Below are 17241 nucleotides of genomic sequence, written 5' to 3'. Positions count from 1 at the left end.
TATTTGACTTTCGGTTGGTTTGCTTTTGTCTGGGGGCAGGCAGCTGGACCTGTGAGTTCAATATCCACTTTGGGGAGCCTCAGCCAGGAGCCGAGTGGCTCCTGTAACAATTTTGGCAAGCCTAGTCAGGAGCTGAGTGCCTTGGGCAGCATAGTCCCCCCGACTGCTGTGGGTGTGAGGCTGGGTCCACCTTTGGGTGCCAGCTGCCTGTGCTAGACCAGCCCCGTGGCTGAGATTTGGGGGACTTTACCTGATTTCCGGGGGTGACGTAACCACTGATTCCCTGCCTTTTGGTTGGTGAAGGAAGGCAGCGTTAGTGAGGGCTTTGACATTCTCTGAGCTGGTGAGCTGGTAAGTCTTTTTTTGGGGGGAGGGTCCTCTTTCTACAGCAATTGTTTGTTAAAGGTACCATTTGGGTATGAAACAACGTGTGTTTTTTAAAAGGTACCATTTCGGGTATGAGAAACAACTTAAGGATGAAAAAGCCAGCATTTTGTTTGTTTGTTTCGGAGAGCTCTGTCTGTTTGGGTTTTTTTTTTTTTTTTTTTTTTTTTTTGTCTTTTTGTGACCGGCCGCACCGCGCTCAGCCAGTGAGTGCACCGGCCATCCTTATATAGGATCCGAACCCGCGGCGGGAGCACTGCCGCGCTCCCAGCGCCGCACTCTCCCGAGTGCGCCACGGGGTGGGCCCTGTCTGTTTGGGTTTGAGTAATTAAGTTTGTACCTTTTAAAGACCTAATGACTAAAAAGAAAAAAAAAATTTTGTTTTCTGAATTTCTCCTGGTAAGCTTGAGAAACAGAAAACTGGGATCCAGAACATTATAACTGGGTAAGTCTCTGGACAAAATTTGTCTATCTGCACACAGAGTTCTGCAAGTGTTAAAAACTCAAGGTCACTTGGAGATTTTTGTTTTTCTTATGCAATTCATCCAGTCCTAGCTAAGTGTCAATATTTGAGATTTTAACCCAAAACTCATTTGAAACTGAAACTGAAGGGGAAAAAAAAAGGATAAAAATGCTTTTATGAAAAGCAGACCACTATGAGAAATGTTTTCAGAATTATCTGCCTGGGTTTACTGGTCAAACAGGATTATATTTTTCTCTGCCAGAGGTTTTTATTTATTTATTTATTTTGCTTTATAATTAAAAAAAATTTTTCCCATTCTTTATTCAGACACATGATGTATAGATGCTGCTTTGAAAGTAGATGCTGAAAAGTACTTGGATCGTGTTATAAGGCCATCTGATAGAAAAACAAGTATTTTAGTGTAACTCACATGATATTGGACAAGGAATGATTAAATCATCAGTTCCCTGGAGCTACTTCTGAGCTACTGCTGCTAGAGGGATACAGAGGAAATATAACAGTGGCTGTATTTTGTACAATGTGAAGATTCATTTTTGGTGGGAACTTTTTAAGGCAAATTAGATTTAAAACCAGCATTCTCATCAGAAATAATAAACTAAAAGAGAATACAGCTGGCAAAAGAAACTGAGACTCACAATGCTCAGAGAAACATAAGCTTAAGCATCACAGTCTTTGCAACATTTTAAAGAATGTACTGGAAAAAAGCAAAGCTTCCAGCAAAAATCAAAACACAACATTTATATTTAGAGTTTTCTTAATGAATGCTCTTGTTGCCTACATAAAGCCCTAGCTGACAAAACCATCTGGTTATTATTTTAAATACATAACGGACTGGTGGAACCATGAAAATTTCTAGAGTCAATATTAGTGGTGGGTGGAGTTAAACAGTGCCCCTTAAAGAATTCTGTCTGAGCAAGATCTCTTTTTTTTTCTGAATCTGACACATTTAAAATTTTGACACTAAATCTTCCTTTTACCTGTAGGTGATTCCTTAGTCCCTCTCTCGACAATGTAGGTCAGAAAAGATTGTTTTGCAAAAACTCTGAAGAAGCAACAAACGTAAAATTATTCCTTAAAGTCAAAAGAAAATAATTATGTAAGAAGTAACATGGGTCAGTGTGTGGTAGAGAAAGAAAGTCTGAGAGGAAGGCGAGTAATGAGTTCTAGTCTTGGTTCATCTCTTACTAGATTTTTGGCCTCTTTTAAATCCTTAAACCTCTGCTAGAATGGATCCTTGCTTTCCCCTTACGGGCCAGAGCCTACAAAGCCCCTTTTTCACCTTAAAAGTTGCATTGCAGACCATTCTTGGCTATCACTGGTACCTGGGGACCAAATCTTTCACATTTTCTGAGCTCAGGAGGGTGCATGTTTGATCCATACATGTGAAAACTGAGGTCACTCTTAAACTGGTCGTGACTAATATCTTCCTACTTCAAATCCCCATGTAGCAACACCCTGTGTGAGGTTAAACAAGGTTAGATGGCACCTTTAAAAGTAAAGCAAAAAAGTATTTTCTTTATATAGGACCTCTGAGCCTTTAGCTGGGCTCCTGTTGCCTGATTTGAGCTAGTTAGAATTTTTTTTTCAGGTACAAACACACTGGTGACACTTTGAAAGGACACTGTTGAAATGATGACTCATAATTTCAAGAGTATGGAATTCATAGTGGTTGCCAAATGGGTAAATAAGTTTTATATAAAAAGATTTTTTTTGCTTGCAAATTAAAAAGTATTTAGTGGGTTGCTGACAACAAATTTCTTGAAAACAAATTTCTTTTTAAAAATAAAAAATAAAGGGATTTTCCCCAAACACAGAGCCTAGACACCAACACATCTAGACATTTTTTCTTTCTTTAAAAAAAAAAAATTAATTATTATTATTATTATTTTTACTTTCTAAGATGTTATTGTAAAACAGTTGGGGGAGGAGGCGAGGGGAAGGGGGGAGTAGGGTGGGAGGAGGAGGAAAGGCAGGGGCATGGTCAAGTTCTGTGGTACCCCCCTCATTCTGGCAGGGGAGCCCTGGGCACTTCCAGCAGTGGCTCAGTGGTCAGCACTGGGCTGGATGCAGATGTTGGAGTGTTGTGGCTGAGGCCCTCGCCACCCCCTACCCATCTCAGGAGCCTGGGGCGCTTCTGGTGGAAGCTTGGTGGTCACTGCTGGGGTGCATGTAGATGTCATGGGGGCATGGCTGAGGCCCTCAGTCTCCCACCACCCCTGCTCTGGAGCCTGGGGTGCTTCCATTGGCAGCTAGGTGATCATCACTGGGCTGTATGCAAACATTAAAGTGGCATAGTTGAGACCCTCAGCTGTGCCCCCTGCCCTGGCTTGGGAGCTTGGGGCACTTTCAGTGGCAGCTCGGTGGTCATCACTGGGCTAGATGCAGACATCGGGAGGTGGGACTGAGGCCCCTGGCCCCCCGATCTAGCTCAAGAGTCCAGGGCACCTCTGATGGCAGCTGGGTCGTTGTCTCTGAGCTGGATGTGGACATTGGGGACATGTGACTGAGGCCCTTGGCACCCCCTCCCCACCCTGGCTTGGGAGCCCAGTGTGCTCCCAGTGGCAGCTTGGTGGTTGTTGTTGGACTGGATGCAGATGTCAGGGTTGTGTGTCTGAGGCCCTCAGCACCACATCGCCCTGGCTCAAGAGCCTGGGGTGCTTTCAGTGGTTGCTTGGTGGTCATTGCTGGGCTGGATGTGGACATCAGGAGGTTTGGCTGAGGTCTTTGGCTCCCTACAACTCTGGCTTGGAAGCCCAGGGCACTTCCTGTGGCAGCTTGGTGGTTGTTACTGGGTAGGATGCGGATGTTGGGGGTGTGTGGCTAAGGCCCTTGGCCCCCCACTGCCCCAGCTTGGGAGCCTGGGGTGCTTTCGGCAGCAGCTTGGTGGTTATTGCTGGGCTGGGTGGAGTCATTGGGGTGTGTATAGCTGAGGCCAATGGCCCTTCCCCCTCCCTGGCTTGGGAGCCCAGGAGGCTTCCAGTCCTTCTAGGTTTTATAGGTGTTCTTTGGTGACGTTAGACCTTTATTGGTTAATATCAAACCTTGTGTCTGATCTGTGGGTATTTTGTGTTTTCTTTCAGTTCTGTGTTGGATTATTAGCTACTCCCACCACTTAAACTCTGCACTGGAACTAATTTGTTGTCCTTTTGTTACTTCTAAAATGGGAGAACTTCCTGTGGGGACCAGCACTTGAGCCCTCTGGTTGAGCTAAATTGCTGCTTTGCTGCTGATTCTCTGGGGAAGGCTTTTTGTGAAGCTCAGGTTTTAATTGTTGGACTTGTAAGCACTTCCAGGTCTTATGAGGTCTGATACAACTGGGTTGTGTGGAAACTCTGGTCTGGGACTGAGTCTTTTCAGCAAACTGCACCCCCTGCAGTTCTATACTCCTGACCAGACTCCACTGAGTGGTCCTGTGCTGATTGGAGGGCAGATCAGCTGTCCTTGCTGTGCTCCAGTGTTCCCCCGTTGATATAATCTCCCCCACCCCCTTCACTCCAAACACTTCCCATGGGATGGGCCATGCACTGGTCCCTTGTGAAGACTCACGGCCTCTGAGTGGCTCTTTTTTTCAGTAGTCGGTGGCCCATTACTCCTATGTGGGTCCACGGGAACCCTGTCAGTGGTCTTGCTGGCCTGGGGGGCCACGAAGGCTCTCTTCTCCCCTGCAGCCTCCAAGCAACTCCATCCGAAGAGCACAGCTGCAGCTTTTGCCAGCTCTTGCTCTGTGTGCTCACCAAGGCCAGCCTAGAGGTGGTTGGGGCTTGAAATGGTTGGAGTGGTCCTTTCTTTCTCTCATCATGGCTTCTCCTGCCTTCATGAACTCTGTAGGTCTCTCCTCTTCTCCTGAGCTCTAGTGGCCCCATCTTTGCAGTCATTCCTTTTTAATAGTTGTAAATTGGTTGATTGTGGGAGAAGGTGACTCTGGGGACCATCTATTCAGCCATCTTGATCAAAAGTTCTGCATATTCACTCTTCCTAGCCCAGCTGAGACAACGTATGGGACAGGTGGTAGCACAAGTAGAAGAGCAGTAAGTTAAATTCCCCCATGGATTTCCAAGACACCAAATTTCCACTCCCGAGAGCCTGGGAGCCTGAGTGTGAAAGAACTCCAAGGTAATTGATTCTGTGACAGCTGCATCTGGTGAGGGCCTCATGGCAGAAAGCAGCAGGCAGCCAGTGGATACAAGTAGATCACATGGCAAGAGGAAGCAAGAGAGCTCTGCTAGAGGTTAAAGTTATGAACCCAGACTAAAACAGAATAATCTTTGATTATGCAATTTTTAGATTAATGAGGCTAATTTTGTATTGTCGATGAGAAAGGAATCAGTATGTAGGAGAAAAGGAGATGTGAAGAAAGCTACGGATATGGAGATGTAGTTGTGGTTAAGAAGGTTAAAAAGAAAAGAATACTTTTGTGTGAGAAAGCATTTTGTGTAATGACATTTTGTTCTAGAGCCAAATGACTAATTATTTAGGAAAGAAGTAGTAGAGGACAAAGAAAGATTAAACCATGTCACTGAATGTCTGAATAAGTTGTAATAATGGTTTGTGAAGGATGATTTTATGAAAGAATTTTGTGTGTGATTAAGTTGGCTATAATTAAAAGGGAATTAGGTAAGTCTTTCTAAAGATTGAACTTTGATATTAAAAAGACACTGATACAGAGCTAAATTTCCCTATATTAGAACAAGTTTTTCTTGGTAAAATTACAAGAAATTTTGATTTTTCTCTAACAGCATCTGCAATCAGATTCATAAAACAGACTTTAACAAGTACTCATAAACACTGATTTCAAATAACTTTAACATCAAGGACAAAATAAAAGTTTTTCGGAACTCTAATAAGAAATCTAATGGCTTTATAAACTTCTAATTATGATCAAGTACAGCAAAAATTAATTATGTGAAATTAAATAACTGGTAAAGAAAAAAAATTTTTTTAACTTTCATTGTTGGTTCTTTACATAAATGTTTTGTTTTCCAGATTTAAGGAAACATTCTCTCTTAAGCTCTCTATAACTTACCGCAATTTGGTAAAATATACTTTTGTGAACAAAGATGGAAGCATTTGCTTTCTCCTTGTTTGATTGCTCCAAAATTTGAAAACTATTTGTGAACATCCCTCTGATTTTTATGGCAATATGGTTATTTGCCTGAGTTCAGTAAGAATTTTCTCTCTCTTCATAACAGGATACAATTGGAAACATTGGTTATAAAATAGTATGTCTCTTCTAAGCTGCTGATCCCATTCATGTTGCCCTAATTTGGCCTAACTGCTGTTTCGTCTTTTCCCCCAGTGTGGGACATGACGATCTGGGAATAATCTTCCCAGCACTGAGGGATCAATCTACCTGGGACTGAGCCTTCCCACCACCAAGGGATCTGTACAAAGAAAAGTAAAACCTTTCAATCAGGAAATTGATCACCAATGCTTTTGTGAGAAATGTTTTGATGAAAAAGGGAGAAATGGTGTCTTGTCTACACAAACAGTTCTTTAAAGTATTCCCAGCCTTGAAGGAGGGGCTCGTACATGCACGAGACATCCTGTTCCTAAAAAAAGGATTCATGTAAGTTCTTAAAATTCTTGATGTACCGATTAATGTATAGCTTGCTAACTCTGAGTAAGCCATCTGTTGTCAATCAACTGTTTAGACAATAGATAAATGAATGCCCTTGGTCCCCCTGACGCTCCAGCCTGGTACCAAAAGCTATGTCCTCCATCATGTTAAATAGTTCCATTCCAAATTAACCCCTGCTATGCCCTGAATCAGCTTGAAGCAGTAAGATGAGTTGTCTGTCCCATTCCATAGAAGTAGAAGGAACTATCGACAGAGAAATGGAGTGAGCAGAACTGAAGCCATTGGGACCTAAAATCACATGGGCTCTAAAAGATTTTTAAAAGACAGTTTTTGTCTTAGCATGTATCTCTCTGAGTTCCCTCTTTTCCCATGGGTATTTGATATTTTATATCTTGGTTATGGGGAAGGATAACATTATTTACATGAATGTAAAGTGTTTTCCAGTCAGTCTGAAGCTGCAGACTTGCATGTACCACCCAGACCCTGATATAACAGCAAAGATGGGAGCAGAAACCAGACGAGGTATTGGTGAGACCTTGTACCTGACTCATAGACATAGACCCTTCGTAGCTCACATACCCCTTTCTTCTGCTTTTTATTTTCCTGTGTTCCATTCCCTCATCCCCCTCTTTAAAAACCCCTCAGTAAACCCGAGTCTTTGAGATAGCTTTAGCCTGGCCATTCTCCTTCAGGTTTACTGGAGAGACGGGTTAGCCTAACATCTCCCTTCAGGTCACAGGTATTCCTGAATAAAAGCTGACTTCAATTTTCACCAACATTTGACATTTGATTGATTTGCTTTTGCTTGGGTGCAGGCAGCCAGACCTGTGAGTTCAATATCTATTTTAGACAGCCTCGGCCAGGAGGTGAGTGGTCCCTATAACAACTTTTCAAAGCAGAGATACCATGCCTATTCAAACTTTTATGCAAGAGGAATAAACGAACAGTTTTCAGCCACTGCTACTTTGTGTCTCTGTCATAAACAACCTGTACCATATCCTAATTCACTATCCCCTCAATCTCTAGATCAACCACGTTAAATTAAATATAGTTCCCTGGGAGTTTCAAGATGGCGGCAGCTGCGGCGGCTGGCGCGGAGTAGCTGAGGTGGAAAAGGTGGCCACTGGGCCTCAGGCAGCCGGGAAACTTGTGGACCTTCCTCTGGCCATCTCTTAAGGGAGGACTGCTGCTGCTGGCCGGTCGTGGGGGCTCAACGCCACTTTGCCCCCGGCAGGAGAGGCTGCCTCATTTACAGGCAACAGCTTTGAAGTGTGGAGCAGGAAAAGAACTGATTCTTAGCTGCAAAAGTGAGTCTTGAAACAGGGAACACGGCGCCAGGGCTGCTGTGGATGCAGCCAGGATCCCGGAGGCTGGGGCCGCACTGAAGGCGGCCAGCTGCCCTATTCAGGATTCGAGGTTTCAGGCCGGCATTAAAGAAGACTCCTGGGAGCGCCCGAGCGGCGCCGCGACTGAACAGCCCGAGGCGGCAGCGCCGAGAACACGGAAGGCAACAAACCAGAGACAGAGTGAGCGCCCGACCTGGCACAGCACTGTGAGTGATCCCTGGCACAGCTCTTTTCGGGGGGTGGATGCCCACGCGGCTCCCCGCCTGCACCACCAGGCCACTCACTGCCCCGGTGCTGCCTCCATTTTACCAGGTGCAGGCAGCTCCGCCCTGCTCGGCCATCACTGAGCCCATTTGCTTGGCCTGGCGCGGGGCTTTCCGGACCCTGCGGGCCGACCTCCTCTCCCACTCCCTCCACGGTTCTCTGGCAGGGCTGGGGGTGTGGGGCGTCCCGACCAGTTTTGGGAGGGCTAGGAAGTACGGGCGGGCCGACTGTCACTCCACCACACCCTGGACTCCGGCCCCGGTAAACTTCCTGTTACTGGGAGGCAGATACCATCTCTGCGACCACCAGTTTGGAAAAAAAGCCTAACGAATTTCTGGTTGGGAATAGTGTGGTAGGAGAGTTCCCAGGTCCGCTTGAACCTGCCGGAGAGCAGGCTGCAGGCGGGCACTAGACTCGGTTTATACCGGGGGGATACAAAGGTGAACAAGACCCGAGAAAGATCTACACAGTGCTACAAAGGCACCCAGAGAGACCGGTCGTCTGTGCCTAGCAGAAACCTGGTAGACTTCCTGGGCGAGGCGGTGCTGAGCAGGGTCTTGAAGGCCCAGCTGATAGAGGAGGGGTGCAGAAGACACGCCCCAACCCAGCACAGTGTGCACAGAGGGGGGAGACGTGCGGCCAGGGAGGCGGAGACTCGACAGAAACCATACACCCGGTGGGGTCGCCACTGCACGATCTAACAGCCTGGGCCAGAGCACACGGAACGGGGAGAAGTCCTGTACAGAAAGTGAAAGCTCAACAGAGATCACACACCCTGTGGTACGTGATCCACCAGCCCAGCAGAGTCCAAGCTAACCAGAAAGGTGGATCCCCGGAGAAGCCCAAGACCCGAGGCAACCACACACACAAGACACTAGAGGCCAACTGAGCAGTCACGGCGGGAGCCATACCAAATTGGCAACCACAGCAACATCCTAGTTAGTCATTAGTCTTAAACCGATGGACTGTGAAACCCCCTGCCACAATGAATAAACACCAAAAAAAAGACACCAGAAATACAAAAAATCAAGAAAGTACACCACCAAAAGTTAATAAATCTCATACTCTAGATCCTATAGAACAAGAAGCCCTTGAAATAACTGACAAGGAATTTCGAGTGATAATTCTAAGGAAACTGAATGAGATACAAGAAAACTCAGCTAGACATCATGATGAAATGAGGAAAAGTATACAGGATCTGAAAGAGGAAATATACAAGGAAATCAATGTCCTGAAAAAAAATGTAGCAGAACTTGCTGAACTGAAGAAGTTATTCAGCGAAATAAAAAACACAACGGAGAGTTTAACCAGCAGGCTTGTCGAAGTTGAAGAGAGAACCTCTGAACTTGAAGATGGGCTGTTTGAAATAACACAAGCAGACAAAAAGAAAGAAAAAAGAATCAAGGACATGGAAGAAAATCTGAGAGAGATATCAGACAACCTCAAGCGCTCAAATATCCGAGTCATGGGTATTCCAGAAGGGGAGGAAAATGGAGATTCCATTGAAAACATATTCAACAAAATAGTGGCAGAAAACTTCCCAGGTATAGGAAAAATCACAGATCTTCAGATCCAGGAAGCTCAACGATCTCCAAACGTATTCAACCCAAAAAGGCCTTCTCCAAGACATGTCATAGTCAAATTGGCAAAACTCAGAGACAAAGAGAGAATCTTAAAAGCTGCAAGAGAGAAGCGTCAAATCACCTATAAGGGAGCCCCAATCAGGTTAACATCAGACTTTTCATCACAAACCCTAAAAGCTAGAAAGGAATGGGATGATATTTTCAAAATACTAAAAGACAAAGATTGCCAGCCAAGAATACTCTACCCTGCAAGGCTATCCTTCCGAAATGAGGGGCAAATAGTATATTTCTCAGACAAACAAAAACTGCTGGAGTTCACTACCACAAGACCACCCTTACAAGAAATCCTCAAGGGAGTACTGGGTTTGGTTCCTGAAAAATAACTACCACTGCCATAAAAACCTAAGAAAAATCTAAACCCGCTAGTACAATAAAAATGGCATTCATGAAGAGAAAACAAGCTAACAAAAACACTATCTACAACCTAAGGAACCAACAAACAAAGAAACCAAACAGTAAATCAGAAAGCAAGGAACAAAAGACACCTAAGACAACCAAACAACCAATAAAATGCTAAGAATAAATCAACACCTTTCAATAACAACTCTTAATGTTAAAGGCTTAAATTCCCCAATTAAAAGACACAGACTGGCTGACTGGATCAAAAAGCAGGACCCAACTATATGCTGCCTACAAGAGACCCACCTCACCCATAAAGATTCACACAGACTAAGAGTGAAAGGATGGAAAAAGATTTACCATGCAAACAGAAAAGAAAAACGAGCTGGAGTGGCTATTCTTATATCTGACAAAATAGACTTTAAACTAAAAACCATAAAAAGAGACAATGAGGGACACTACTTAATGATAAAAGGACTGATCCATCAAGAAGACATAACAATCATAAATATGTACGCACCCAATGTTGGAGCAGCCAGATTTATAAAACAAACTCTATTAGACCTAAAGAAGGAAATAGACACTAATACCATAATAGCAGGGGACCTGAACACTCCACTGTCAATATTAGACAGATCATCTAGGCAAAGAATCAGTAGAGAAACACAAGATCTAAACAAGACTCTAGACCAATTGGAATTGGCAGATATCTACAGAACATTCCACCCAACAACCTCAGAATATTCATTCTTCTCATCAGCACATGGATCATTCTCCAAGATAGATCACATATTAGGTCACAAATCAAGTCTCAATAAATTCAAAAAAATTGGAATTATCCCATGTATCTTCTCAGACCACAATGGATTAAAACTAGAAATTAATAACAAACGAAACTCTGGAAACTATACAAACACATGGAAATTAAACAGCATTCTACTTAATGACATATGGGTCCAAGAAGAAATCAAGCAGGAAATCAAAAAGTTTATTGAAACTAATGAAAACAATGATACATCATACCAAAACCTGTGGGATACTGCAAAAGCAGTATTGAGGGGAAAATTTATTGCATTAAATGCTCACTTCAGAAGAATGGAAAGATGGCAAGTGAACAACCTAACACTTCACCTTAAAGAACTAGAAAAACAAGAACAATCCAATCCTAAAGTCAGCAGACGGAAAGAAATCATTAAGATCAGAGCAGAACTGAATGAAATTGAAAACCAAAAAACAATTCAAAAGATCAACGAATCAAAAAGTTGGTTTTTTGAAAAGATAAATAAAATTGACAAACCATTAGCATGGCTAACAAAAAAAAGAAGAGAGAAGACTCAAATAACAAAAATTAGAAATGAAAAAGGCGATATTACAACTGATTCATCTGAAATACAAGGAATCATTCGAGACTACTATAAACAATTATACGCCAACAAATTTGAAAATCTGGAGGAAATGGATAAATTTCTGGACACACACAAGCTCCCAAAACTGAACCGTGAAGACGTAGAAAATTTGAACAGACCAATAACAATAAAGGAGATTGAAGCTGTTATCAGAAGGCTCCCAACAAAGAAAAGCCCAGGACCAGATGGATTCACAGCAGAATTTTACCAAACATTCAAAGAGGAATTGACACCGATTCTTTACAAACTATTCCAAAAGATTGAAACGGACGCAAATCTCCCAAACTCATTCTATGAAGCAAACATCATCCTGATACCAAAACCAGGTAAAGATATAACCAAAAAAGAAAACTACAGGCCGATATCCTTGATGAATATAGATGCAAAAATCCTCACTAAAATACTAGCAAACAGAATACAGCAACACATACGAAAAATTATTCATCACGATCAAGTGGGATTCATCCCAGGGATGCAAGGTTGGTTCAACATACGCAAATCAATAAATGTGATACACCATATTAATAAACTCAAACACAAGGAACATATGATCATCTCTATAGATGCTGAAAAAGCATTTGATAAAGTTCAGCACTCATTCATGACAAAGACCCTCTATAAGTTAGGTATAGAGGGAAAGTATCTCAACATAATTAAAGCCATATATGCCAAACCCACTGCCAATATCATCCTGAATGGGGAAAAGCTGAAAGCTTTTCCTTTAAGAACAGGCACTAGACAAGGATGCCCACTCTCACCACTCCTATTCAACATAGTGTTGGAAGTACTAGCCAGAGCAATCAGAGAAGAGAAGGAAATAAAGGGCATCCAGATTGGAAAAGATGAAGTCAAACTGTCCCTGTTTGCAGATGACATGATCCTATATATCGAACAGCCTAAAACCTCTACAAAAAAACTCTTGGAATTGATAAATGATTTCAGCACAGTAGCAGGATACAAAATCAACACACAAAAATCAGTAGCATTTCTTTTCTCCAATAGTGAACATGCAGAAAGAGAAATCAAGAAAGCCTGCCCATTTACAATAGCCACCAAAAAAATAAAATACTTAGGAATTGAGTTAACCAAGGAGGTGAAAAATCTCTATAATGAGAACTACAAAGCACTGCTGAGAGAAATTAGAGAGGATACAAGAAGATGGAAAGATATTCCATGCTCTTGGATTGGAAGAATCAACATAGTGAAAATGTCCATACTACCCAAAGTGATATACAAATTCAATGCAATCCCCATCAAAATTCCAAAGACATTTTTCTCAGAAATGGAAAAAACTATTCAGACATTTATATGGAACAATAAAAGACCACGAATAGCCAAAGCAATGCTGAGCAAAAAAAATAAAGCTGGAGGCATAACACTACCTGACTTTAAGCTATACTACAAAGCTATAATAACCAAAACAGTATGGTACTGGCATAAAAACAGACACACTGACCAATGGAATAGAATAGAGAATCCAGAAATCAACCCTCACACTTACTGCCATCTGATCTTTGACAAAGGCACCAAGCCTATTCACTGGGGAAGGGACTGCCTCTTCAGCAAGTGGTGCTGGGATAACTGGATATCGATATGCAGGAGAATGAAACTAGATCCATACCTCTCACCGTATACTAAAATCAACTCAAAATGGATTAAGGATTTAAATATACACCCTGAGACAATAAAACTTCTTAAAGAAAACATTGGAGAAACACTTCAGGAAATAGGACTGGGCACAGACTTCATGAATACGACCCCAAAAGCACGGGCAACCAAAGGAAAAATAAACAAATGGGATTATATCAAACTAAAAAGCTTCTGCACAGCAAAAGAAACAATTAAAAGAGTTAAAAGACAACCAACAGAGTGGGAGTAAATATTTGCAAAATATACATCTGACAAAGGATTAATATCCAGAATATATAAGGAACTCAAACAACTTTACAAGAAGAAAACAAGCAACCCAATTAAAAAATGGGCAAAAGAGCTAAGTAGGCATTTCTCTAAGGAAGATATCCAAATGGCCAACAGACATATGAAAAAATGCTCAACATCACTCAGCATCCGGGAAATGCAAATCAAAACCACATTGAGATACCATCTAACCCCAGTTAGGATGGCTAAAATCCAAAAGACTATGAACGATAAATGCTGGCGAGGCTGCGGAGGAAAAGGAACTCTCATACATTGTTGGTGGGACTGCAAAATGGTGCAGCCTCTATGGAAAATGGTATGGAGGTTCCTTAAACAATTGCAAATAGATCTACCATACGACCCAGCCATCCCACTGTTGGGAATATACCCAGAGGAATGGAAATCACCAAGTCGAAGGTATACCTGTTCCCCAATGTTCATCGCAGCACTCTTTACAATAGCCAAGCATTGGAACCAGCCCAAATGCCCATCATCAGATGAGTGGATACGGAAAATGTGGTACATCTACACAATGGAATACTACTCAGCTATAAAAACGAATGAAATACTGCCATTTGCAACAACATGGATGGACCTCGAGAGAATTATATTAAGTGAAACAAGTCAGGCACAGAAAGAGAAATACCACATGTTCTCACTTATTGGTGGGAGCTAAAAATTAATATATAAATTCACACACACACATACACACATACACACACAAACCGGGGGGGGGGGGAGAAGATATAACAACCACAATTATTTGAAGTTGATACAACAAGCAAACAGAAAGGACATTGTTGGGGGGGAGGGGGGAGGGAGAAGGGAGGGAGGTTTTGGTGATGGGGAGCATTAATCAGCTACAATGTATATCGACAAAATAAAATTAAAAAAAAAAAATAAATAAATAAATAAATATAGTTCCCTGAACTTACAATTTGGTTTTATGTCTTTTTACCTTTACTCATGCTTTTCTCTGTACCTGAACTGCATTTTCAAATGTATTTTCTCCATCAGCCAGGTAAAATCCTACTCATGTTTCAAAAGTCAGATTAAATATTACTCTCTCTGGGAAGTCTTCCTGTATATTCCCCTGTAGAGATGATAATCCTTTTATGGTTATCTTCACTAAGTCTTGTACATAATTACAATAACAACACTATATACACTTAATTGATTGCCTACTATGTACCATGCACTTTATTTTTTAATTTTTTTTAAAGATGGCCAGTAAGGGGATCTTAACCCTCGACTCGGTGTTGTCAGCACCACGCTCTCCCAAGTGAGCTAACCGGCCATCACTATATAGGGATCCAAACCGTTGGCCTTGGTGTTATCAGCACCACACTCTCCCAAGTGAGCCACAGGCCGGCCCTTATGCACTTTAAATTTACTTTACTCACAATAGGTCATCTAATCTCATAATTGTTTTATGAGGTGTGTGTATTAAACTCACTTTATAGATGAGAAAATCCTGGCTTAGAGAGGGAGGCTAGGTAATTTTCCCTGTTCATAATGTTAGAGTCAATAGTAGAGCTAGAATTCAGATTAACCTGGTTTCAATTCCATGTTCTATCCATGATACTTTCACTGGAGTCCCTGTCATATGCTATCACATTTGTTTGTTTACATGTATATCTTGTCTAATTTTATATTGGATATATCACATCTAGCTCATTGTGGGAACTCAACAGATAAAGTTAAATAACTGAGCTACTGCTCAGTTTTCCTCACTGGTTGCCTTCTAAAATTATGGTATAACTCTAGAAATAGCACAATAGCCCAGGTGCAGTGCCAAAGACAATCACTCTATTCCATACTCTGATTTCTTTTCTGATTATGTATCTGTAATTGATCTGATTCTCCATATTCTAGGCTAGCTTAACAAAATACCATGGATTGGGTGGCTTAAGCAACAGATAGATATTTATTTCCTCACAGTTTGTTCAAGAGCAAAGAGCCAATTCAGTTGGTTTCTGGGAGGCCTCTCTCCTTGGCTTGCTGATGGCCATCTTCTCACTGAGTCTTCACACGGGTGCTCATCCCTCATGCCTCTGTCTCGCTTATAAGGAGCCACTCCTATTGGATTAGGGCCTCACCCTCGTGCCTCATTTAAAATTAATTCCCACCTTAAAGTCCCCGTCTCCACATACAGTCATCTTGGGGGTTAGGGTTTCAACATATGAATTTTGGGGGGTCCTGCACTGATTGGGGGGCAGATCGGCTGTCCTTGCTGTGCCCCAATGTTCTCCTGGTGGACCCATCTCCACCACTGCCTGTGCTCCAAACACTTCCCATGGGACGGGCTCTGCACCGGTCCCTGGAGATGACTCACTGGCCTCTGAATGGCTCCCCATTTTCAGTTGTTGTGGCTCCTTGCTCCTGTGTGGGTCCACGGGAGCCCTATTAGTGGTCTTGCTGGCCTGGGGGCCGCCAAGGCCCTCCTCTCCCCTGCTGCCTCCAAGTTACTCCATCTGCATAGCACAGCTGTGGCTTCTGCTCCGTGCACTCAGCAGCTCCAGCCTTAAAGCGCCATGGCCCTAAATGCTCTGAAATACTCAGAGCAGCTTTTTCTTTCTCTCATCGTAGTTTCTCCTCCTTCATGAACTCTGTAGGTCTCTCCTCCTCTTCCCCTGAGCTCCAGTGGCCCCAGCTTGGCTGATGTTACATTTTTATAGTTGTAAATTGGTTGGTTTGTGGGAGACAGTGATGCCATCTATTCCACCATGTTGACCGGAAGTCCTCGAGCACCTAACTTTTTAATCATCAGTTTCCTCATTTATAAAATGAATATAGCAATACCTAACTTATAGGGATTGTTGTGGAGACATAATGAGCAGAAGTAAAGCATGGGAGAGAGTTCCCAATACACAGTAATGGCTGATAAAAGTTATAGCAATCTCTTAAAAGCAGAATATTTACTATTTTTTCCCTGTTACAGAAAGTCATTCTTTCCCTTTTTATCAATTCTGTGTTAGTTGTCTGCTTTGCAGTTTCCTTTGGCCTCAACCCCTGAACTTGATTTGGTGTTTTGCTTCTTTCTGTCCTGATGCTGCCTTCTTTCTCTCTCTTCTCTTTTCTGACTCCACAGAAAAATTTCTCGAACAGCTGATTCTGCCTTGCACAGCCTGTTTTTTGTTTGTTTGTTTAGATGACTTGCATGAACTCAATTAAAGGAGCACTGGTGCTTGTGACTTCCCTTCAATTTGCACCATGTACACTGCAATTTGCTCTACTTTCTTTCTTTAAACTCTTTCTCTTCATCTTTTCTTCCCCAACCAAGTTCCCATGCATCTAAGAGATCAGCTCAAATATTTGCATATGGTCTGCCTCCATCAAACATTCCTCATTAAATACAAACATTGGCATAAGCCATACTCAAAATCTACCTTTACATTATGATTACTCCTGCCCCATGCTGATAGGGTGGGTCACATTCAAACCCACATCCATTTTGGGAAAGAATTTTTACCCTAGCATCCTTAAAAGGCAGGAGATTATAGAGAAGATTTTTTAAAAAAATTATTATTCATTCAAAAATCCTTTGAGCTAAAACTTCTTATTACTGTGTTAAATCAGGCAGAATCATATTGAAGCATGAAAGTGCTCTGCAAAGACTTCTTTTGCTATCCTAAAATTTAAAACCCAATTCCTACCCAAAAACCTAAGTTTTCCTCTCCAATATGTTCCATGCATACTATTGTCTGAATGTGTCATGTGGGTATAAGGGATGTCAATTTAGCCTACCTGATCCTCAGTCTCCTAATCTTTGTAATCTTTAAAATGGAGCTAACAATAACAATCCCACATATCTCACTTTTTTTTGAGTATTAAATACAATAATATTCAGAAAGTGCTTTACCATCTGAAAGTGCTATGT

The sequence above is a fragment of the Cynocephalus volans genome, chromosome 9 (assembly GCF_027409185.1).
Source record: "Cynocephalus volans isolate mCynVol1 chromosome 9, mCynVol1.pri, whole genome shotgun sequence".
NCBI lineage: Eukaryota > Metazoa > Chordata > Mammalia > Dermoptera > Cynocephalidae > Cynocephalus > Cynocephalus volans.
The sequence above is the reverse complement of the archived record's forward strand: the minus strand, read 5'-3'. Positions refer to the sequence as shown.